General features: G+C 44.8%; 1 protein-coding gene and 1 non-coding gene across 4 annotated transcripts in view; one reads left to right on the top strand and one right to left on the bottom strand.

Moving 5' to 3' along the window:
- Positions 1-24,751, bottom strand: part of Dlgap2 (DLG associated protein 2) — a 715,977-nt gene that overhangs the window by 493,277 nt on the left and 197,949 nt on the right. The window lies entirely within an intron of this gene.
- LOC132653843 (small nucleolar RNA SNORA48) lies at positions 17,973-18,117 on the top strand. The gene has a single exon (XR_009591685.1). It is a non-coding gene; the product is annotated as a small nucleolar RNA SNORA48 (small nucleolar RNA).

Here is a 24,751-nt window from a genome sequence, read left to right as displayed (position 1 = left end):
GAGACTCTGAGTTGCCGGCAGCCAACAAATGCTCTCTGAGACCTCTCACTGTCTCCATCAAAACAAGCTCCAGAGAAGCCAGGGGCCAGCTGCAGTAGTACAAACCTCCAATGCTCATCCTCGACATAAGGATGTCAGAGACGGACATGTGACCCTCTCACTCTGGGTAGCCTGTCCCCCTGATTTCAGAAATGAGTCCATCCCTGAATTTATTTTGGGGTTAGCTTTTGGATGCAACAGACCTCAGACATGGAATAAGCAACCAGGTGGTTTTACAGCATGTTCTATGTGTAGGTGTGTTTCATCTGCAGGTATGACTGTACACCATGTCCATGCTGGGTGTCCATAGAGGCCTGAAGATGATAACAAAAAAAAAAAAAAAAAAAAAAAAAACGGGAGTTACAGATGGTTGCCGTCTTCCATGTGAGTGCTGGGAACTGAACCTGAGTCCTCTGCAAGAGTAGCTAGTACTCTTAACTGCTGAGCTAGCTCTTCAGCCCCAACCAGATTTTTACAGATCAGAAGAAGGGAATTCAAAGCTCTTTAGCTACGGTGCTTACTGAAACAAGTCTCTGAAAACCACAAAACATTCCTAATATTGATGATGAACATGAGCTAGAACAGGGTGTCCAGGTGAATAGGATAACCATGACCTTTGTCTAAATACCTCAAATCTTTTCAGTTAAGTAACTTCGACGCACTTGTGAGAATTAGCCTTAGTTTCTACCCAGAGTGAGGAATGCTTACAGGCGGAGATGGGGTCAGGAGCCTCCGCTGTGAGCAGGACCTCACGCTGAGGGGACTGCAGCCACCTTCAGCAATGGCTGACTGACAGTGAAGGAGTTCACAGCTGGAAGGCTGGGTGCTGAGTAAACAAAGCAGTCTGCTTTCAGGAGGATCTCCTGGCTCAATGGACAATGAAATCACAGGAAGACACCCTGTGGTCAAGTTAATTATTCACATTTCTTCCTCATAACCAAATTCATTCACACAATGCACAGGCCTGTCAGTTCCAGAAAAAAGAAAGTCCTGACCAAATGGAAGGGAAGCCGAGAGACAATGTTTTGACTTTAGAACAAGTGAGATGAGACCAGAGGGGCACTTAGCCAGGGGCCAGGGACATCTGCAGTGAAGAAACAAGGCCAACCATCATGGCCTTGGGCACTGCTTCATACTGTGTCCACACCCAGAAAGCCACCTCCTCTGCCATTATTATCCACAAATCCCCTTTACAATCTGATTCCTGGGCCTCCGTGCAGACTGCAGATCCACAGTCACTCTCCTTTCTCCTATCCCTCATGTATCCACATGGCTTTTTCTCATCAGCCTGCAGAACCCAGGGCCAGATGTCCTACTGAAACCCACAAAGACACTAGGACATCTTAGTGTTGACCAAAGCTCCTTAACTTTCTCACATCGAATCATTTGGCTCAAAAGGCCAAAGCACAGTGACCTCTTAGTCTCTGGGGATATAACCCATGACTCTACAGATGGCATGGAACCCTGTGCATGTGGATTTTCATGCACCATGTACACTCATGACAAAGTTAAACTAACACATGAGACACCAAGAGATTAAGGAAAACTTATGAAAACAGAACAGTTAAAACAGTATTTTATAACACCATGACAATGTCATCTCTATTATGTTTTGGGGCCATGAGGTAAACGAAGGGCTACCTGGACTGTTGCTATCCACTTGAGCATTGCTATCCACCATAGTCCACAGTAGCTGAACACAACACACAGGGAGCAGCCAGTGGTCAGTGTATATTGTCCAGATCTCGAGGCAGTGGGCGATGACTATAATACTACTCAGGCTAAAATGTATGAACTGTTAATTTCTGGAATCTTCTTCATCTAATTATTTTCAGAGTTGTTGACCACATGTAACTAAAACCAAGAAAACAAGACCTCAGATGCTGAGAAGCCATCTTTTTACAGACAGCTCCTGACTGCTCCCTCTCATGAAAACAGCTGGTAGCATGGCCTTCTCAAGGGATAAAAGTAGAACCAGAACACAAACACCATTGTGGATTAGGAAGGACACTAGCAGCCCAGCACTCATTAGGTACAGAAGATGGAAAATGCTTGTCTAGCCTAGCGGTTGGACTTTCTCCGTCACAGAATGATGCTGCACAGCCATCCTGTGTAAGGATGAGACTGAGTGAGGATTTACCTGCTAAACAGTCAGGCTCATAATGAACACACTATGGTGGCCACGGTCCTAGAGCAACGAGAGGGGCAGAGACATCTGCAGCATGGGGAGGAGGGACCTGGTCACCCAGTACAGTCCCTGCAAACAGGACAACTGGCACACCAGGGACTTCCTCCCTGGAGCCCCACCATGGGGTCAGGCGCTGTGTGCTTTGTGTCACACAGGCACCTGTGTTAAATAGGTTCCCAGGAGGGTTTTCATCATTGTTTGATATTCCCTCAATATGTAGGTTTATAAGGAGGCAGGCAGGCAGGAAGGAAGGAAGGAAGGAAGGAAGGAAGGAAGGAAGGAAGGAAGGAAGGAACCCACCCCAGGATACACCACAGACCAATTACATAGGAAAGAGAAGGCAAGTGCTGCTCCTCACATGCTGTCCTCTGCCTGAAGAACCCAGAAAATAGTTCAAAGACCCTTTGTTTCCAAGCCCCAGTCTACACCTGAACCACCAAGAACCACTGGAGTTCTGCATGTGCGTGTCTGTGATCACAGCACGCAGGAGGAGGGACCCAACACAGTATACAGCATGGCTCCTGTGGAGCTGACTCAGTCTCCAGATTCTCCCATGCCATCAATCAGGTCTCCCTGTCTCGGCATACCTTGCACTGACCCAGAGGATATCCACACATACAGACCATAAGATAGATCAACGGGTCTTCAAGACACACTTTCAGCTGGGGACATGAAGATCAACAGGTCGTTAAGACCATCGGAATTCATTTCTGAAGGAAGAAAGAGGAAGGGATGGGCAGGAAATCAGCAGAAATTCTTCTGACCCCTCCAAGTGTGCACTGAGGAGAATGTTGAGGAGAAATGCCACCCCCACTCTGCAGAGACTGGTAATCCAATCAAGCTACATCTGACATGTGTCAGTTTTGTATCACTACAAGAAATAACCAAAGCAACTGAGTCAAGAATAGTAAAGGTTTGTATAGCTCATGGTTTTAGAGGTTCAAAGCCAGTTGGGACTTCCCTATCATTAAAGCAGTACTTTTGATATGTTAATTTTTAACTAATTAATTTATTTATTCACTTTACATCCAGATTGTAGTCCCCTCATCTCTCTCCTCCTAGTTGTATCCTCCCTCCCTCTTCCCCACTGCTCCCTTCCCATATTCCTCAGAATAGGCAACACCCCCAACCCACCCATCCCAGCTCATCAAGTAACATCAGGACTGACTGAGCAAGTTCCTCTTCCCTTGTGACCTGGCAAGACACCCCTGCTGAGGAAGTAGGGGGGAGGGTGATCAAAAAGCTGGCAACTAGGGGACCCTCATGAAGCCTGAGCTACCCATCGGCTACATCTGGGCAGGGATAAAGATAGAAGAGAGATAGAGAATATATTAATTTTTTTAAAGCAAAACAAGTTTAGATTTTAATCAAATTTGAAGGGTTTCTAAGTCTAACTTTATAGAATTGCCTGTTGGTTTCAACGGACTCCTTCTAATTGGATCTTGAGGAGCTGGGTAAGGCCTGGAGTTAAATAAAATACATATAATTTTGTGTTCAGGAGCTTCCCCCAGCAGAATATTCCTTTCCTCATTAAACTATTGAGTTGTTTTTTTTTTTTTTTTTAATTTCACCTCCAAAAAACAAAAACACCCAGGACAGATGGACTGTATCAATCATGATGAAAGTGATGAGAGGAGAAGTTCATATTGGAGGGAGTGGCCAAGTCTAACCAGGAAACAGAGACAGAAGAATGAATGGCCAAGGGCCCACCAACATCCTTCAGTCTGTGTTCTTAATGGATTAAAGACTTTCCAGCAGGCCATCTCCCAACTGTACGAGTACACATCAAACCTCCAATCCCAGTGGACACTAGGGGCCATCCCAGCCACAAGATAACAACTTTAACCTAAGCCATTGCAACTTCCTTAGCAGTCAGTGGCTAGGGGTCACCAGCTCTCCCACTGACTGTGTCTGAATTCACACATATTTTAAACAGTCTGCGATTAACCAGTTAAGGGGTGTTGTTAGAGGTTTGATGAAATGAGTATTTGTTCTGCCTACCAATGGTAACCACAACACAAAAAAACAGTAAAGCAATCGGGGTCCTTTTGACATGACAGGATCTCTGGGAACCCACAGAAATACATATGTGCTTTCTCTCCTCAGACACATGCAGGAACATTTGCAAAAACATAATCACTTAACCAGCTCAGGGAAAACCTCCTTCAGACACAGTTGTCTAGGCAGGTATTCTGAAAAGGTACTGGGTAATCCTATAACTTTGATAGTAATCTAAAAGAAATTCTTCCTTTTTTCTCTGCAAGGAGGATCATCTTTAAGACTGATGCGATGTGCTCACTTTGCACATGGACAAGTGAAAATGAAAGGGTTAAGTTGGATGTTGTTTACAATGCAAACTCCTAGAAGAGCAAATGCAAACCTTAACTGGAAGCCTAGCTCGTGGATTTGTGTCCCACTGACACAGGATACAATCATTTCCCTCCACCCACTTGTATGACCTACTGCTTTAGCTGGAAAAGCATGCACCCACATGAAAGGTATGAGGCTAATGCCTTCTAAGGAGCCTGGACCTTCCACCCATCTGTCCACACTAAACATCACTAAGATCTGTTGTAGGGCATGAACCTTGACCCATAGTGTAATTTTCTAATATTTAGAACCTCCTTCAAGCTGTGTCTAACTTGTTCCCCAGGTCACAGGTGGCACTGTGGAAAGACCCATTGTTGATTCACACAGAACCCCACAGCATCCATTAAATTTCCTTGGAGTAGAGAAGGGGGTGATCCCAGCACCTACCCAGAGCAAACTTGCTCATGTGAACAAATCCATCCCACAGGCAAAGGAGAAGGAAGAGGCCCATGAGGATGCAAGCTGTGGAGCTGGCACCTGGAGTTAAGGATCAACAAGCCAGAAGCGTGTAAGCGGGGCATCTGTAATGATCACACCATCTTTCTGCACAGGAGAGGTGGCTCAGGCTAGGGCCTGTGAGTCTTACCCTGGCTGGCCCCAGCAACGTACCTTATCCCATCCTGAAAATGATGAGCGGAAGTTCTCGAGGCTGAGGAATTGATGACACTGTCCCCCTGGCCCAGGGACTCACTCTCATGGGACAATGGAGCAGAGCAAGAGAATGGCTGTAGCCTGGATCCTAGCATGCACACACTCCTCTAAAAGGGCTGATGTTCCACTAACTTGGGAAAATTGTACATTGAGAACAACTACGGGAACCCAACAGCAAATGTCCCGTTGCACTGGAGATCTTCAGGTCATATTTTACACATGCTCTCTCCTGTGTACCCTATACTGCAAGAAAGGGAAATTGGACTACATATTTATATAATTCCCTTTTAAAGAAAGCAATTTTTTTCTTTAAGGAAGTTGCCTAGTCCTGGAATACAGCCACAATTATGCTCAAAATCATCACAGAACTGATATAGCTTTCACTACTCACAGCTTAACAAGGATGCCTTGAACATGAACTATAACAGAAATGAACTCAAGAGAAACTGAAATATTTTAACTTCTTAATAACATCTACGAGAAGGCAATTTTCAAATGACCTTTTTTGTCTTAGAAATTGTTCTAAGTAATAATGACTGACATTTTTAAAATTTTAATCAAAATCATGGCCTATAATTTTTAAATACCTCCTAATTTCAAAAATAAATTATGTCCAAATGGCAAGCTATATCAGGATCTTGCCTTATTAATTAATTTTGATGGGAAGATGAAAAATACTTAAAATCTTGTTCTAGCCTGTTGAGTCTGTTCTTCTGGCATCCGGCCCATCACAATGAAGAGCACATCACAGTCCATGCAGCAGGCTCCTCTCACAGACTTGTCAGTGCCTCTCCACTAACCAAGCACCACAAAATGGGCACATCTCTCCCCCATTGCAGACAGTCTCTCTTTTTTTTTCTCATATTGAGAATAGTTCTTTTTTTTTTTTCATAAAATATATTCTGATTATAGTTTCCCCTCCTGGAATTCCTTCAAGTTCCTCCCTGTCCCCCTTCCTATCTAATTCATACCCTTTCTGTCTCTCATTAGAAAGCAAACAGGCATCTAAGGAATAATAATAAAATAAGATAAAACAAAAACAAGGGCAGCACTGATCTACCAGCTCATACACATTTAGTGAGAAGGCCATTCTCGGGAGATTTTTAGAATGCTGCTTACAAGACATCTTGTCCAATCTAAAATATAGTCAACTCAACACTGAACACAACACTTCCAATAAAAGCACAAACTACCTGTGTATTTGGTAAGCTCAGTGCTTACCTACTTCATATGGTCAGTAACAATAATCTCAGAATGCATGTTAGGGCAAAATGGAATGTCACTTTAGTCTATCGAATCTGTGAAGACAAAAGACAAAATTACAATATCTAGATGCAGATTAGACCACTGTGTTTGCTGATGCCAACAGGAATCTGCAGGAGCCCTGGGGAGTCTGGAAGCCTGTGTCAGGAGTATGATCCTCCTGTGTACCTGAGCTGCAGCTCCGCTTCCAGGAACAATTTCAGGGGAACATTAATTAATGCAGAAAAGGCTTAAAGAAATTAAAATTTTTCCACATTTTAAAGTCATAAAATGAAGACATCCTAGCTGTCAATTCTGCCCTAATAGCAGAATCACTGTGTACTAGGCACCATCTTGGAAATACAGGGAAATGGTGCAGAAAAGTTGAAATAAGTTTATTTCTAAGGGGAAGGACACTTCAAAAATCAAAATATAATAAAATGTAATGATAAGAAGTGAGTCTATAGAACCCTCGGTATACTGTTCTGATAGAAGCTGCATGACCTTTACCTCCTTCACTCCTGCTTTGCACTCAGCCTCCACACTGATGAGGCAGGTCAAAGAAGCCACACGAAAGGGATCAAGGCACCCAGTCAGGAGCTCAGGGCAGCTCTGAGGTACAACCAGGCATCCCCTCTCCTTGTACAAGATTACCTGGTGTCACCAGACCCCAGCTAACCCTCTGTCATGAGAAATGATGGACAGTGGTCATTATTCTAAGTCAAAGCATACTGTAGTTTGTAACCCATGAACAGGAGTAGATAGCCAAGTGGATAGATTTATTAGCAAAACATTAGGAAAAAACTCCATCTACCTACATGCACATCCTTCCATCACCATTCTGCAAACAGGGACATCAACCACAGAGGTCAGGCTTCGCTGTACCTCCCACTGAGGGAGGGATGACAGAGAGACTTACCTGGACTCTTCTAGACTACCTATTAAATCTGGAAGTCATGGACAGCCACCTGGTGATAACATCACAGTTATGGCTTCAGGATATGGAAGGGGGTGGCCTATCTCCCATGCAGCCAATGTCTGCTCTGCGGACAGGCTGCGGACACTGCCAAACCATGGTTAGCAGAGGCAGCGCTGAGGCCTACCATTTCGGAAGTCCCCATACACCCTGCCTAAGGGACAACATGATGGAGAAAGGACTAAGTGTGCAACTATGAGACAGCGTCCTCTACACGGAGAAAGAGGCCCATGAGGCTTGACATGAAGCCAGATAGACAGGAGAGTTCCTGCTGGTGGCTCATGGGGTCTCTGCAGGCCCAAAATCCACACCAAGGCTCCTCCATGGAACACAGGATATAGTGACGCAATGCCACATTCTAGGACTCTACAAAGGTCTTGTCACAGTGGGTCCTGGAAGACATTTTAATTCTGTGCAGACTCCACTTATCATCTCCAGGAATTCAGACACAGCAGGGCACAGGCACATCTGACAATGGCCTAAATGCAATAAAGGGGCTGTCCCCAGTTCAGGGTCATGTTTGACTCCACTGGCACATGAGTCCTCTGCTCCTCCTGCCCCCCAGTCACTCAGGGCTTCTTAGTCCCATGGTTCCTGTCCCATCAAGTGGATTAAGAGTCAGGGGACATTGGAACCAGGGCTCCGTGTTATACACCCTTGCTACTAGCCTTGGCTCAGCCCCCAATCTAGATAGCACAGTCAACCACGGCTTCTAATACTTCCTGAACCCGGACAGAGAATGAAGGTGCTCACACAGGGCAAGCCTGCTTTTGCCCGAGGTAGCCTTCAGTGATACATAGGAGAAGCTCTGCAGTAATCACTGAAGAACATTCACTGAATAATATCCTCATTAAAACCCAGCCTTCTGTTTAAGCTTGGCACTTTTTAAATAACAAATTGTTCATTTCTTACCCTTTTCTCAGCATGCATTTAGCTAAGCAAGTTAAGTGTGGCTATCTCAATTAGATCTCTTGCCCTTTAATTACAGCTGAGGTCAAAGGGCCATGATGAAAAGCTCCTTTGAAAAACAGCTGGGAAAAATCTTGCCCATGAAGTGCTGTCTTTGATCAAACGTGGTGGAAATTAAGAGAGCCTGTGGCGTGGATGACAGAGAGCAGGTCCTTTCCTCGCCCCCTGAATAAGGAGCCACAGCTAGGACCTCACCCCAAGCACCTGGGGTTCTTCACTGAAAAATGAAGCAGACTTGGATGAATGGAAATTAAGATTTAAGTACGGCCAGCACAAGTCCTGAGGAGACAGTGCCCTTGGTATGAGTTTCACAGGAAAGCTCGATTCTTTTCATAAAACCCACCATTCACACTCCCACTTTTCAAGTTCACAAAAGTGTTTACAGCAGCCTCTCTCTAAATGAATCCTGTCTGGGGCCTGGGAGCCTCTGCAGAATGGCTTCCCAGCTCCCCACTTCGGTACCCATAAAGATGTGAATTATGGAATCTCTTCCTGGCTTCTTCATCTTCAAGTAGTAACCGGAGTCTTGGGAGAGATTCAAGTTTGTAAATGCTCGAGAGCAATACTGAAAAGGATAAATCGCAGCTGCCGGGCTCACAACCTTAGTACGGTGGGGCTGTGGTCCTCTCCAGAATGCTGACACTAAAACAATGCTTCAGTTTTAAAACACCACCTCTAGGCTGTACCAGAGAGCAATGCGGCTACTGTCCTCTCGTCTCCATGACCTTCTGCAGCCATCTCCTTTGGGGACTCAGTATGTTAATGCTACAGAGCCTTCTCTCCTAAGTGTCCGAGCAGCGTGGCCATGTCACGTCACAGTTTTTCCAGGGGAAAAGTTTGGTAAATTAGAAATACTCTTTAAATTTTACCACAAGACTGGCCTAAAAAGAATTGAGGAAAAAAAACCAAACAGATGGAAATAAGCGTGAAAACGTGTGTTTGTGTACAAAGTGCCTGTCGCCTAGGCTTCTGGGCATTGTGGAGAAGAGCTACAGACAGGGTAATCCTGTGACCATCGTAGAGTGGGCACCAAAGAGTGAAATCCAACTCCCCAGAGAGAGACAAATGAGCAGGCAGTTAGCAAAGGAGACACATACACCTGGGAGATGGTGACATCAGAAGAAAGGCTGGAGAAGTTGTGACAGGACCACTTCTGCACAATCCTTAGAAACAGCGGGTGTGTCCAGTACTCTGCAATCCTCAGTAACATGTTCTAATTAAAGAAGATACAGATCCTTTCAGAGGCCCTCTGTGGCAGGCTCCTGACTTGTTCCCTCTTTTCTCCTTCTTCTGATGTCCATCCTCTTTGCCTTTCTGGATAGGGATTGAACATTTTAGCAAGAGTCCTTCCTCTTGATTAGTTTCTTTAGGTATACAGAATTTAGTAGGTTTGCCCTGCAGACTATCAACACAGATGCTGAGACTTAAGGGCAACCTTTGGGCAGAGTGCAGGAAATCTTATGAAAGAAGTGTGAAACAGTAAGATCTAGAGAGGACAGGAAGTCCACAAGGAGAGCAACAGAACCAAAAAATCTGATCATAGGGTCTTTCCTGAGACTGATATTCCAACCAAAGACCATGCATGGAGATAACCTAAGACCCCTGCACAGATGTAGCCCATGGCAGTTCAGTATCCAAGTGGGTTCCATTGTAATAGGAACAGAGACTGTCTCTGACATGAACTGATTGGCCTGCTCTTTAGGGGGGAGCAGCATTACCAGGCCACAGAAGAAAACAATGCACCCACCCCTGATGAGACCTAATTGACTAAGATCAGAAGGAAGGAAAAGAAGACCTCCCCTATCAGTGGACTTGGGGAGGGGCATGCATGCAGAGTGTGGAGGAAGGGAGGGATTTGGATGGGAGGAGGGAGGGAACCACAGGGCGGATACAAATTGAATAAAGTGTAATTAATAAAGAATATTAAAAAAGAGGAGGAATTCAAAAAAAAAAAAAAAAGAAGAAGAAGAAGAAGAAGAAGAAGAAGAAGAAGAAGAAGAAGATACAGATCACCAGGACTAAGAAACAACCTAGACTGACTCCTGCAGCTGCTGGAAAACCTGAGACAGTGAGTCTACAGGATTAGAACCCCAAGTTTTGAATGGAAGGGAAAAGCAGGTGCCTGGAGAAGGTTTCCTGTCCCTTCTTTCCCTACCCCTCCGATCTACTGGCATGTGCCTCTAGGAAACAGGAAGCCCAGGAGAGCCGCTCATCCAGGAAGAGCACAAACGGTGAGCTGCCTACTGCAGCAGAATTCAGGGCAGAACAGAGCCGTGTCTCAGCACACAGGGAGACAGAAAGGTGAAAGCCCATGTAAAGCAAGAAAAGAACAGGAGAGCCAGGAAGGGGGGAATGTTTTAATGAGGAAATATAACACACTTACAGAAATCTGCCTGGGTGCCAATAGAAGGACCCCAGCAGCCACCACCCTGCCCTTCCTCAGGGAAAAGCCTAGACAAACACCTGCACTCCAGAGGGCACGAGCTCAAAGCTAAGGTGCTAACATGGGTGAGAAAGAAGCTTTGGAGGAAGGAACTGAGCTGAGAGCCGCCACCAGGGCAGCAGGGGGAGGTTCAGGACAGCAGCTGTCAGCCAGACACACGTGGAGGGGGAATAGCGCAGATCACACAAGGAAATCACGCTGAATTCAAAGCGAAAATTGGACAGAAGTGTCAACAAAAACAATGGCCATAAGAAGGATAACTGACGTGTCTACAGAAGGAAATGCCACACATGATATCAAAACACAAACAACGCGGACTAAAGACAGGATGCTACAAGGACATGACAGGAGGAAGCAGCTTGGCCATGGAGAAAGAAGGAAAAATCACAGATGGAAATGACACTCTGTATTTTAATTACACTGAGGAGAATAACCAGTATCAAGAGATATCCTGACAATGCAGTTAAGCTCCAGGTATATTTTCTCTAAAAAACCATTTAGGCAGAAAGTAAGAGACTGCAATTAGCCTGTTCTGTGTCTGTAAAACAATGGTAATTTTACAAGTGCTAAGGATGGATACATTCTAAGCATGCAATAACCAGCCCACCATGCCAGTCCCATTGAAGGCTGTAGAGGAACTTTTAGGGAGGAGGCAGAGTTGACAGGAATTGGAAGGAGATAAGAGAGGGTAGTTGAGTGAGAATAATCAGAATGCACTATATACATGTATAAAACTGTCAAAAAACAAAATTTGTTAATAAAAAGGCAGTTTGTAGGGCATAATTAAAATAACATTTTTAAAGGTAACCCCACAACAAAATCAGTTACCTGATACTGCTAAAGCATCCTTGACCAACAAACTCACATACATGTTTAAGTGTGTGTATATGAATACATGTATGTGCATGAGTACATCTGTGTGTGTATATATATGCATATATGTGTATATATGTGCATTGTTAGCATATTTTTTCAAACTTTTATTTACATTTCTTTTTCTCCCTACTCCACCTCAATCACTTCCAACACTCCAACACCAGGTAGGAGAAGAAAGTTGGAGAAGGGGCACAGTTCTTTCTTAGCTGCTTCCTGCTGGTTAGGGTCTTCGGGTTCCCTGGAGCCAGTCCAGTCCTCGATTCTGGAGAATTGCAACTTCTTGTAATTAGGAGCAGCAATGGGAAAGCAGGTGCAGCCATGTTCTTTCTTCCTGAGCTCCACATTCTCTGGGATCCGGTATTTGCTCTCTCACCAGAGTGCTCAGATTTAAACTCTCTGCAGCTGGCAAAGAGCACCTCTCAGAGCCCACATGAAGCAAACAGTCTGCTGCTGAATCAGAATCTGAACCATGTGAATCAGTTCCACATTCCACTCCTGGGACCAAAACAAAAACATGTGCATAAATGGTATGTGTGTGTATACATATATATATACATATATATACACACATATATATTTTGGAGTGGAAAAGAAACAGGAAAATGTCAGGTAGTCAGTCTTAAGCTTCTTTTTTTTTTTTTTCAGTTTTCTTTATCCTCAGGTCACCTAAGAAATCCTATCTCTGGAATGGGAACACATTCCTATGGAAACAAAACACTGATTTTCTTTCCACATCTGCTTCTTATTTGGAATACAATAAAACTTATGTCATGAGTTCTGTCTGCATGAAGTATCATTGCCATAGATAGATTCCTGGTGTATTCTATGAGTGGTGTGGGGTGGTATGAAGAAGTCATGGGAAGTGACAGCAAACTAAGTGTGCATATCCTCAGATTTAAAAAAAAAAATCTCTGAGCATTCATGCTCAGAGATTGCCAAGTACATACATCCCACAGTTAGGGTTTTCTTTACATTGCTGTAAGTCAACACAAACTACAGAAGTGAATGGTACTGCACGTGAGGGCCTGCCCCTGTGGAGGGTCTCATTGGTGGGATGGTTTAAAGGTAGGTTTATTGTCAGATGATAGAAACAACTAACTCTCCTTGTAATTTACTTTGGAATCTTCCTGGACTGAGAACAGGACTGTGTTTCATAGGGGAACTCACTCAGAGCAGAACTTACAGAGAAAGCTGTTCACTGACACGTTACTGAAGGAACCTAGCAGTGTGGGGGGAGGGGGTCAACCAAGGATCCTGGGTACTTTCCACTGATTACCAAGTGCAGAGTACACCCCGCCATCCCCAGGACTTGGATAAGGCAGTCCTTGGAAAATCCGCACAGACAGTTGCTGGAAAACCCCAAGGACACAGGTGGGGCAGGCAATCCTTGGAAAAACCACACACAGGCAGCTTGACCCTGGCCACCAGCCCTAAAAAAAGTCCCAAAGTCAGTGCCAAGCCCACCGAATATCCCCTGATCCTAAATGGCCAATCGTGTTAAAGATCAAAATATCCATCAATGAAAAACTGCCCTGTTGCTGTTGCCAAAGTCTGCCTATGTTTGAATGTATAAAAACCCAGAGCTTTTGTTCCTTGGGGTCACCTCTCCTTACAGTCCAGGATGACCCCAATGTGCTGGCTTCAATAAACCTCTTGCTGTTTGCATCAATCTCGGTCTCTGTGTCTTTCTGGTAATGTAGGACTCCCCTGAGTCTTACAGTTACCTCTGTGTCTTTGTGCACACCTGCACTTCTGCATACTCTGTCCTAACAGCCATTTGCCCACCACGGAGCTGACAACTGAAGACAACACCCTTGCATACTGTTGTATACCACAGAAGCCGTTCGGTGCTGCAGCAGAGCGTTTCCTCTCTCCCTATGGGTGGTGCTTGCGCTGCCCAAAGAAAGATGACCTCTAAAGCAACATTCATGACCCCCGCAAAGCATCCCAGAGTGGTCTGCAAGAAGCAGTGCACATCTGTCATCTCCCAGTCAAAGGTAAAAGTTAAGTTACTGGCACTAAAGACTGTGTCCCATCCAGATGTCCCTGTTCCTGAGGGCTCTGCCCCCATGTAAATGGGAGGAGCTAGACGAGGTGATCCATGGGTCAGAAGAACTCAGACCATAGCTAACTGCCTGTTGACTGCCTGCCTACCTCCACCTACCTTGGGACAGCACAGCTAAGGGTAGGGGATGCTGAGAGCCCGGTGGGGCCCTTGGCATAGGGGAAAGAAAATAAACATCCCACCCTTTCCCTGGTGGCACTCTGTATGTTCTCTTCTAACACACATCTGAAGTTCACCCAACAAGGCGGGACGCACACCACTTGCTGCTTGCCAGAGGAGCCTCATCTCACTGCTCCAAGAAAACAAGAAAGGGCTCAACTGTGTCTCGCTACAGTAGCTTTAAGCCAGAGAGAACTTGATTCATGACAATGAGTTGAGCTCTTTGTAGTGGTCCCAGCCACGGCGGCATTCTCCTGTTTGGAACAGTGAGTACTGGTAAGCAGCCATGGCTGGATCCTGGCAAACGTGTTTCTGTACATGTGCTTTTATGCATCTCAAATCTTAAATAGAAGTGTGTGTAAAGTTACGACTGTATATAAACATGGTAGAGATACTGAAAATTATCAATGGTAACTGAAAGGAAAAGCATTCATTAAAATAAAATAAAAATTGGCTTCTAATTGTAAAGACTGTGCATTGTTGTTAATTGGAAAATTCTCCCAATAAATAAGATATTTAATTGTAAATTTGTATAAAATTTAACTGATATTCAATAATAAATGCTTCTATCAAATGCAAATTAATTTTAACTTCTCAAAATTATTAACAGTGCATGAAATAGGAGAACGTTATGCCATGTATCAGCTGCTTACTCCTATTTAAACTGCTTCACACAGTAAATCTGTATTGTTCCAATTACCCAAATAAAATTACATCTACAACAATAAGAATACATGACTTTAATTGTATGGGTTCCTGTTCATTTATTAACTTGCTTACAGACAGGCTCATGGGCTCTGAGTCTGCTGCACAGAGCAGAATCGCCCTAGGATCTATTTCAGGGCTGAAAGGTAAGTCCTAGACATCTATTTCAGGGACTACCCACGTGGCACAACTGTGTGAACCAGCCTCGCTGCTGCTGTCTGATGCAGTTTACACACTCTATTTCCTAAGCCATTAAGGCAAAATGCACTCAAATATGGGATGAACTGGTGTCTACAGATTAAAATAGAATGGCTTCTTAGTCTGCTGGTATATATAACTTGAATCACACTTTGGGGAGTTGTTTCTTCACCATGAAGTGACTGGCCTGAGCTAAAAGTATCCTGGCTCCCCTACCTCCAACATCCCAGATGATGTCCTAGGCAACATCTATGGTGCATAGTTCATATCAGCCAGGCAGGCATCCCTAGGTAAGTGTATAACTACACAGAGGAATATAGCCAGGCTTAGAGTTATGTTCAGGTGGTGTAGCCCCACATAGGTGTACAATTTTATGAAACAGAGCAGCTCCACACAGGCACGTAGCTATAGGGCAGAACCTAACCGGTGTGAAATTCCAGCCAGTGAGCAGCTCTAGACAGAAATACAGCCACAGGATAAAATTAAGTCAGGAGTATAACTCCCACGGAGCAGAGTTCTAGCCAGATGTGGAAATGTACCTGAAACAAAGAAATAGTCATAAACATTAAAGAAAGCCTAAGTTTAAGCTGGGACAAGTGTACAGGACCATGGTCTTTGAAGTTTGTGGAGTCTCTGACACAGCTAGTCACCAGAGGAAAGGCTGGGTCAAGGCAGTGTCTACTGACACCCAATAACAATCCTAATAACAACATTGGCCACGGTGATTTACAAGCAGCCCCAGTAACACTCTAAAGCCCTGGCAACAAGGCCCAGGCAACTCTTTGAAGGCTATGATGCTCCAAGAGTATGGCTATGAAAGGCAGCTGACACTCAGTGTCCTGGCTTTTTACCAAGTCTGTTACACAGGTCACACCAAAGAGTGACCCCAGACTCAATCTGCTGCATGAAGCTGGAAGCTGGAAGCAACCATGCTTAGGGACAGGTTGCCCAAGGCATCAAACTGCCCTCGGTCCAAGCAAAACAAAATCCAGCTCATTGAGGTCTGAGGTGCCATGCAGAGTAGCACTGTGATTTGACTGTGGCTACATCAAATGTGTATCTCCCCCCTGGGAAGAGCTTCAGAATCTCCATGAAGAAGAGCTTAATAAAGGAGGAAGATGGATTTGCAACAGCAACAGGAGGATGAAATGTGAACAGAGATGAGCTTGAGGCATGAGACCTCCAGCAGTGGGAGGCCAAGCTTGGGTCACAGCAGTATGAGGCTGGGGCATAATGAATTCATGCAAAAGCTACAGAAGATTAATTTCCAAGATTGAAAGATGCTGGCACCCAGGCTGGAGAAAGTAAGAAATACTCCAACAATAAAGAAATAGTAATAGTAACACAAACAGTGAGTGGTCAAGAAGATAAGCATGCAACAGATGGTCCACGCATGGAGCCCCCAGCTGATGGAGCTGCTCTATGCAGACAGAACCAGAACACTATCTGCTGGAAAGCAGGAAGGGGAGATGACACAGGGGACCAAAGGAGCTTAAGATCGAATAGTAACAAGCCAACCACTTTCCTCAGCATCCATTCACTTTATTGTATGTGAATCGAAATTTGGTTATGAAAAATATGAGAAAAATAATAGATAACATTTTTAAGTTTTTTACCCTATGGGAGGATCTGCTTGTGTCTTTTCAACAAGGCTTGGCCCTGAATTGATGGAGAAGCCTAAACAAGTGCTGACTTCTAAGGGCTAAAGCACCCAGGCAACATTATCTATTGCTTAGAAGCCAACTAAACTTGAAATCCACTTCAAATAATGAAACTAATCTTGGAACTTTAATAGCGCTTAAGCATCCAAGCAATTGTTTCCTGACTTCCAACTCAACTGGGACTGAGCCTTGGATCTAGTGAGGCTGGGAAGGGAGAAGGTGGCCCAACAGTGCAAGGACATCCCGCACAGATTCTAGGACAGCAGGATGAAAAGATGGAAGAGCCAAGCAGAGCCCTGCGGCCAGGTGTTAGGCTCAGCAGAACAGGGGGGGGGGGAGCGGGGTGTAGACTGCAGGGAGCCCAGCCCTAAAGAGCAGCTAAGATCAAAACCTACAGGAAAACGTGGGAAGGCCACCTGCTGCCACCAGGGAAATGTAACACAAAGAGAGAAATCGCATTTCTTGTCCTTTCTGTAGAATGAATAGCTACGGAAATGAAATTAGGTGGGTAATAAAACAATTTAAGAAGGGAAAGAATAAAAAAAAAAGTCTCAAGAACTTAAAGCTAGGTTTACCTAAAGCCTCAGAGAGCAGAATGGAAAGTCACATTCTTCCAAGAGTCTCAAGGGGCTCAGGTTTGTGGATGTTGGCACTTCCCAATTTCAGGAAAGCTGAACAAAAATCCATATGCTCCTTCAACACACACACACACACCACACACACACTTTGAAGTCCCTGGGGGCATAGACTGGGACCCACTCCCTGCTGTGAGTGCGAAAGCACACTTATCGGTGAAGAAAATGTCTTCCACATGAAAGGCACATAACTGTATACCAATTCATGAGACTAAGGAGCCCCTGAGGAAAATGTAACTCTCACACTAGCATTCATGGAACCCAGAATAGAACAAGAACCCAGAGAAGGTTTGCTCTTCAGCCAGACAGTAGGCCAGTGGGCACAGTGTGGGGGAAATTCCACAATTCTGGAAGCTATAACAAACATCCAAAATGTTCTGTTGAGTTTCTGGCCACAGAAGGCAATGGCTCCTTTTAAAATGTTTCAAGTACTTTGTCAACAATATCTATAAAACAGAGAATTATAATTGGTTTGGAAATTATTTCCCAAAAGCATTAAAAATTAAGAATGTCCTTCCTATTTCTTTCCTGTTTACTGAGGGAAATGGCAAGAAAACTGGTCTCTGGAGAGGTTCTGAGGTACAACAGAGTCTGTGGAAGCTACAGGCCTAAAGGGACTGATCACAACTTTTTCATGGAAGGCAGGGTTAGAATTCAAGAAAACCAGCAGTCCTGTGGTCTGCAATAAGTCCAGGAGAGTAAGACTTTAGCAAATAAGCAGGTTGTCCTGGTGTTTGCCAGCTGCATTTCAAGGGCAACCATAAAGCCCAGGGTTCAATAAAAAATACCGACCCCTGCCCCCTGGTGATGGGCAAAGAGACACCTTGGTGGTGGTGGTGTTCTTGTATCAGTCAGGGGCAGAGCAGACGGCACTCCTGTATTTATCCTAGCTTGATGCCTGGCCTGGTAGCCAAAGCTGTCTTATACCTAGGACTCATAAACACCAAATCAAATCAAATCCAGAAAGTACAGTGCAGAAAGAGGAAGAAAGACAGAGACCTGAGGACCGCCATTCGACCCACAGACCTGCTCTCCAGCGCACAGCACAGCAGGACCGCAGACACTCTCTTGCCATCATGCCATGTAGCAGGGATGGAAGATGTCACCTACAGGTCCATCACCCATGTGGCCAGCCTGCAGCTGGCGCCACCACAATGTGTGAGTCTGTGGTGGTCAGGTGGGAGAGAAGGAGAAGTGAAGCAGCTTGAATTATGAGGAGGGATGGATCTGGAGGGTGGAAAGCCTGTTGTGGGTAGCCAGCCTTGCCACGATGGGCCAAGATGAGGTCCCAGCCTGAGCTGCCATAGAGGGCAATGTCTGAGTCTGTTGATGCCTGTGGCTCACATTTCCACTAAAGAACACCGGGATGGGAACACCCGCCTGAGACCATGTGGATATCCAAGAACTGTATAACTGGCCCCGCCCTTCACTGGATGCAGCATTCTGGAGAGCTGGTCCTACCTCTCACCAGTGGCAGCACTTGGGAGAACTGGCCAAAGATCTTGAACCGGACCAATGACTCATTGCAATGAGCACTTGCAAGTGAAGATGTGTGGACAGACGGATGTACCATGGGACACACTGTGACACGTTACACCTTAAACAATGAGACGTTTTCTATGCTTTGCTTTTGTTGTTATTGGTATGCACCTGTGTGTGTGTGTGTGTGTGTGTGTGTGTGTGTGTGTGTGTGTTTGTTTTATTTTGGTGAGGAGGCTACAAGGGCAGATATGAGAGAACAGAGAGATAAGTGGGACTGGGGTGCTTTGAAACTCACAAAAATCTCAATAAAAAGTTTAAAAAGAAAAAAAAAAGTCTTTGAGGATGCCAAAACACCTGACGAGGTCAGAGGTGACCTGAGCCACCAACAGGAGGAATGGCAGAAGAAGAGAAAAGCCTAGTGAGTCCATAGGATGGCCAGCCTCAGAACAGGGCTCTGTAACTCTATTCCAGCTACAGACCCACAGAAATCAACTGAACAATGGGCCTCCAAGAGCTCAGGGTCCTTCCAGTTCTCTGTGGTCCCTTTCAGCACCGACCATTAGCAATGACCTGGCTTTCATGTGGACAGAGAGCTATGTGGCACCATCACAAACCACCTCTCAGCCACGGCAATTGAGTTAAAAAAAAATTGTAGAGAACTGTGGAACAATGGGTGATGTCCAAAGAAGTGTTGTAAAAGGGCCTACCTTGATTCAGAACAAAACCAGAATTTGACCATGATTTCCATAGCTGCTACATGATAACAAACTGCCTCCTGGTGGATTACGGTGTCCACTGCATAGCACGCATCATTACATACCCAATGTGGTGCTTGGCAGGCAGTGGGCACACAGCCAGCATGTGCCTCCTTCAAACCACCTAAGCCACATGCTGTCTGCCATACAAACCCAGCTAAAGCTCCCACCTCTGGGCATGGGAGTTTGTTTTCATAGTGTATTCTTTCCTTAAGTCAGAAATGATAATCTATCCAGTAGTCAAGACTAGACAGCAATTAGAACCGCACAACAAGGCACTAATGTCTCCAAGGTGCTGGTTAACACAGCTCTCATTACCGCAGAAGCAGGGCACAGAGTCGTGGAGGTAGATGCCATCCTGCTCCACTGTGCTGGCCTGGAACTCTCGGAGCACTGAACTCTCAAGCTCCTCTCAGATGCTGGCCTTTGAAGAACAGCTTCTTTGGAATATTCTGTACCCTACACAGCGCCCTTACGGAGGCAGGCCTTGCCAAGGCATTTTTAGGGCTTGGGAACTAACACCAGGATTTCCAAGGATGAGCCTGTGGTACTTCTTTAACAGCATACCAATTCCATGGATTTAGGGAAGAAGGAGATTCAACGGGCCTGACATAAGAGTTGTCTTAAAACGCTTTCTATTGACAAAGCGCCATTGGAGGAGGTATGTATTGACAAAGGATGCCTTTTCTCAGATGTTGATTGAATTTTAAAGAACTTTACTTACAAAATACTGTAAGAATCCTATGTGAATTGGATCAGTCTTCTCTCCTTCGAGGCATAATGTTTTCAATCACTTTGCAAAGTTTTCTCTCTATTACTCAGATTAACTTTAGAAACCAGGGAAAGAGACATCTTTTAGAGCCACTTTTGAGCTCTGCACACAGGTCATTTTACTCACACCCAATGATGAGCTCTGAATTTTTGCCCATTTCATAGCTACTGTAACAAAGCTCTGAGGAGACACTGGTACCCTACTCCCCATTCCTATCACCATTCCCGTGCCATCTCAGAGCCCAGCACATTCCAGATGCTGAGTTCATGGACCCACCGAGACAGAAGTGAGCTTCAGAGGCTGTCAGCTGCAGAATGCAGGAGTGACAGTCACAGTGGCCTCCTAGCCTCGAGTCTCACCCACAGGTTTTTTTTTTCTTCCTAGTGGCCTTTATGGAGATGGTGCTGGAGCCAAGGACAAAAACATTGGGCCAGAGTTCACACAGAAACCATCAGGACACGAATGCATGGAAACACTGTGCAGGATGTGAAGCACTTTGCAAATGTTTGCTTTTACCTTCCTCTCCTGATCATTTAAGGGCATGCCTGGTCCATGCAGCACCTGTTCCAACTGAGCTTACCATTGAGATGAATGCACACAGGAGGCAATCATTCTGAGGAATACTCTATTATCTCAGCCTTTTCTGATTTAATATGATCAAATGGACACAAATGCAAGTGTAGAAAGACAAGGGCTATTCCTGTTCTAGGACCAGAGAAGAGCAGTTACACTGTGGGTTCTCCTTTCAAACACTCTTTATAATGATCACTTACAAGTAAGGTGCATAATAAACTAAAAACTATGTAATTAAAATAACACATGTATGCCATGGTGCTGGGAGCTCTGTATTTCAGTGAGCATCATCAAGCTGTGCTCAAGTGGAAGTTTTGGTGTCTTTAAAAACTCAGGTATGTTATGTAAACATGTTTTTGTTTTAATCTAGATGTGGGGAATAGAGCTACTCCAGACTGTCCACAGCAGCAGACTCTTTGCCTTGTGCAAAGAGGGGTACGGTCTTTGCCAGCTGCAGATAGTTTAATTCTAGGGACTCTGGATGGGGAATAAGTACCAAAGCCAGGAGAGAGACGGGGTTGGGATGGGGATCTCTGAGAAAGAAGAAGGCTGCTGGTGCACTTCCCTTGCTGCTTCTGGTTGCTGTTGTTGCAGTTTGATGACAAAAAGAAGTTAGAGATATTCTGAAACAAAGACTGGACTTGTCCAAGAAATCCAACAACCCTAACCAGCAGGAAGTAGCATAAGAGACCTACACCCCTTCTCCCCATTCACCTTCTTTCTCTCCTGCCTGGTGTTGGGGTATTAGAAAAGATAAGAGGTAGAGAAGGGGGAAAGAGATATATGAAACCACAATAAAAGTGAAATAAATTTAAAAAACACATGTGTACGGGGTCAGCACATTGAGTGGGATGCTCTGAGCCTCCTGCTTTTGCTCCAGGGTGGTGATAGATCTGTTATCTTCACTGATATTGCTGGTCTTTCCTTAGTGGTTCCTCAAAAACAAAATGTTAGTCCAAGGCTGGTGGTTTAATCTGTGTCCTTGAACGAGGGCCACAGGATAAACTGCTGGAGGCTTTTTGGGGAATGAAACTGTCCAGCACTAGCCACCCTGAACTGGGAGTAGACACCCGGAGTCCTTCTAAGTCGCAGGGTTGAAGGCATTTGCTAGATAATGTTCACAGGATGAAAGTGAAAGCAGGCACACCAGAGGAGCATGAATACAAAATCAGGAGAGATACTAACCATCCAGCCCAGCCAACTAACTTAATTCTGAGGACATGGGGGGAGCAAAGTTGACATCAGCTCAAGGTTGGACAGTGGCAAAACTAGGCTATAAGCCAGTATGCCCACATCTCTATTTAAGGACCTTTCTGCTAGGGGTTCTCAAATGCACACCTTTGGAAGCCCTGTCAATGGCTTCCTGAAGTAACGGGAAGAGATACACAATTTCTGCACTTCAGACGCTGCACAAAGCAACCAAAATGTCTGATGATACAGGTTCTATACATTTGGCGTCTCCTGCAGAGACTCTGTTAGACAAAGACATCTGGGGAGAAAAATGCCCTCATAGAATACATCACTCCAGGGGCTATAACTACCACCTCTTACGACCTGCAGTTGCCCAAATACCTAGCAAGGATGTGAGCCCTGGATGTCTGGACCTTCATATCCCTACTCAGGATGTGTGTGACATAGGAATCAGAGCAATAATGTCTCCAATACACTAATTCTCAACATTCAAAGATCCATTTGGTGTGTGTGTGTGTGTGTGTGTGTGTGTGTGTGCATAAATGTGTGGATACAAATTCATGGTTGGCAGGGGGTAATTTCAGGAGTTATTTCTTAGGTACAACCTACCTTGCTTTTTAAGACAGGGTCTCTCACTGAACTGGAACTCAGTTATTAGCTCTGCTACCTGGCCAGAAATCCCAGGGATCTGCCTGCTTCTTCCTACCCAGGGATGGGATTACAGGTACATGTCACCATTCCAAGCTTCCACGTGAGCACTGAGGGTCACACCTGGGCCCTCGTGCCTACTCAGTAAGCACTTTACCAGTGGAGGTTACCATCTCCCCAGCCTCAATGTCCCATTTTCAAAGTGAATAAAATCTAAATGTCAGCCCTGAACCGTGTGACTAAGCAGTCAGACACTTTAGCCACCACACAGTGGTGCTGGGTCTCATTAGAAATGAACAATGACTTTTGTTTTCCAAAGAACTTACCATCTAAAAAGAGGCCAGATATAAAGAGGAAAACACTGTGTTTGTTTGAAAAAGAAAAAATAAAACAACGTTGTAAAGGCAGTTACTCTGTGCAAAAGCCCACAAAAAAAAATCTGAATGGAAAACAAAACAAACAAAAAAAATCCTTCCTTTTAAAAATCTCAGAGTGTCTGAATGCAGATCAAAGCAGATGAAACACTAACCCACCAAGCACAGCACAATTGCAGCCAGCTGTGGCCAGCAGCCGTCCACAGGGCTCAAAGGGAGCCTCCTAGGTGCACACTGAGCCTTTGAAGGAGGCAGCAGGCCCTGAACACGCATGCGGGTATCAGACTCAAAACTATTCAACTTCGTGAGTTCTGTTGGGAGAATTTTATTTTATAGCAGAGAAACCACACTTGCCCAAGCCTTCCCACTTCCACATCTGTCAGAAGTACAATTGGTTTTCTTTATAAGGCTATATTTTTTCCTTACAAAGAAACAGTTTCTCTCACTTCATAAAAACTCTTTACAAGCTCTTTCCTAAAAATTCACAGTGTGTTGCAAGGCCCAGAGCCATCATTTGAAGCCTTGCTTGACTTAGGAACAGTTCCTTGTAGCCACAGAAAAAGAAATCAGATAAAAGAAGCAATGAAATACTGAGCATTCTTCAGCCCAGCTGGAAATTTAAAAAAATAAAAAAAGTGAAACTAGCAGTGGGTCCTGACTGCTTCCAGAACACTGAGTCTGCTGCTGAGAAGTGTATCTGCACTAGACCATTAACTGGAACAATCAAGCTATGAGCAGGTAAGTTTTACCACCCTCCATTCTGAGTGAGGAAACTGAGATACAGTTACACTAGAGGACACAAGCCAGCATGCTGACCACAGAGTTGTGCTAAACACTAAACAAACCATGGCCCAGGCTACAGAGAATGCACCAGGGCATGAGGCCAACAGCTGCCAAACGTGTGATGGCAGAAGAGAGAAACGCTGCATTTAGTCTGTCTGAAAAGACAAGCAGAGAAGAAACTGGTTTTAAGACTCCCAAATTTAGAGGTACTGTCGATACTCAAACTTCTCATGAAAAGGCAAGTCACAAAAATGGTAGAAAATGTTCTCAAAGCACAGACCTGAGAGGAGATTGTTATTCATAATATAGAAAAAGCTCCTACAAGCAAATGACAGACCAACAATTCACAAACGGACAAAGCTCCTGAGCAAACATTTCTCCAAAGACACACAGATGTTCAACAAGCCAGTATCACCAGTCATTAGGGAAATTTCTATCAAATATAACCTTGTGATGGCTTTTGTGGGAAAAAATAAAAGAGAGAAGCTGAAGAATTTGTGGGGATGTGGAGAGGAAAAAAAAAGAAGATCCCACTTACTCAGAATAGGGATGCAACATGGCCATGACATCCACCACAAAAACAACAGTGGCTGGCCCTCCAAAAGCCAAGTACAGAGTTAATACTGACCAGCTGAGCCTAGGCCCTGGAGGAAGCTGACAGCCTAGTCCCTAACATCCAAGGACACATAACTCATAACAGCCACAGGCAGATAATCCAGCGAACTCAGGAAGAGATGGAAGGGTAAAGAGTGGACACATGCAATAAAATGTTACTCGACCTTCAGAGGAACTACTTGGAAATTGTGCCAAATACACAAATGGAGTCAAGTTCCTTCACAGTAGAGATGCACACCAGTGGGGTTCGCAGAACTAGTCACGGTGCATCTGAGAGTACTACGGACCAGGAAAGGATCATGAACAGGTACGCTGCTTTTATTTGAGAATGGAGTGATAGAATGATTTAGCTGAATTAGCCACTTCTCTGTTGCTATAATA

The sequence above is a fragment of the Meriones unguiculatus genome, chromosome 4 (genome assembly GCF_030254825.1).
Source record: "Meriones unguiculatus strain TT.TT164.6M chromosome 4, Bangor_MerUng_6.1, whole genome shotgun sequence".
Lineage (NCBI taxonomy): Eukaryota > Metazoa > Chordata > Mammalia > Rodentia > Muridae > Meriones > Meriones unguiculatus.
The sequence above is the reverse complement of the archived record's forward strand: the minus strand, read 5'-3'. Positions and strand labels throughout refer to the sequence as shown.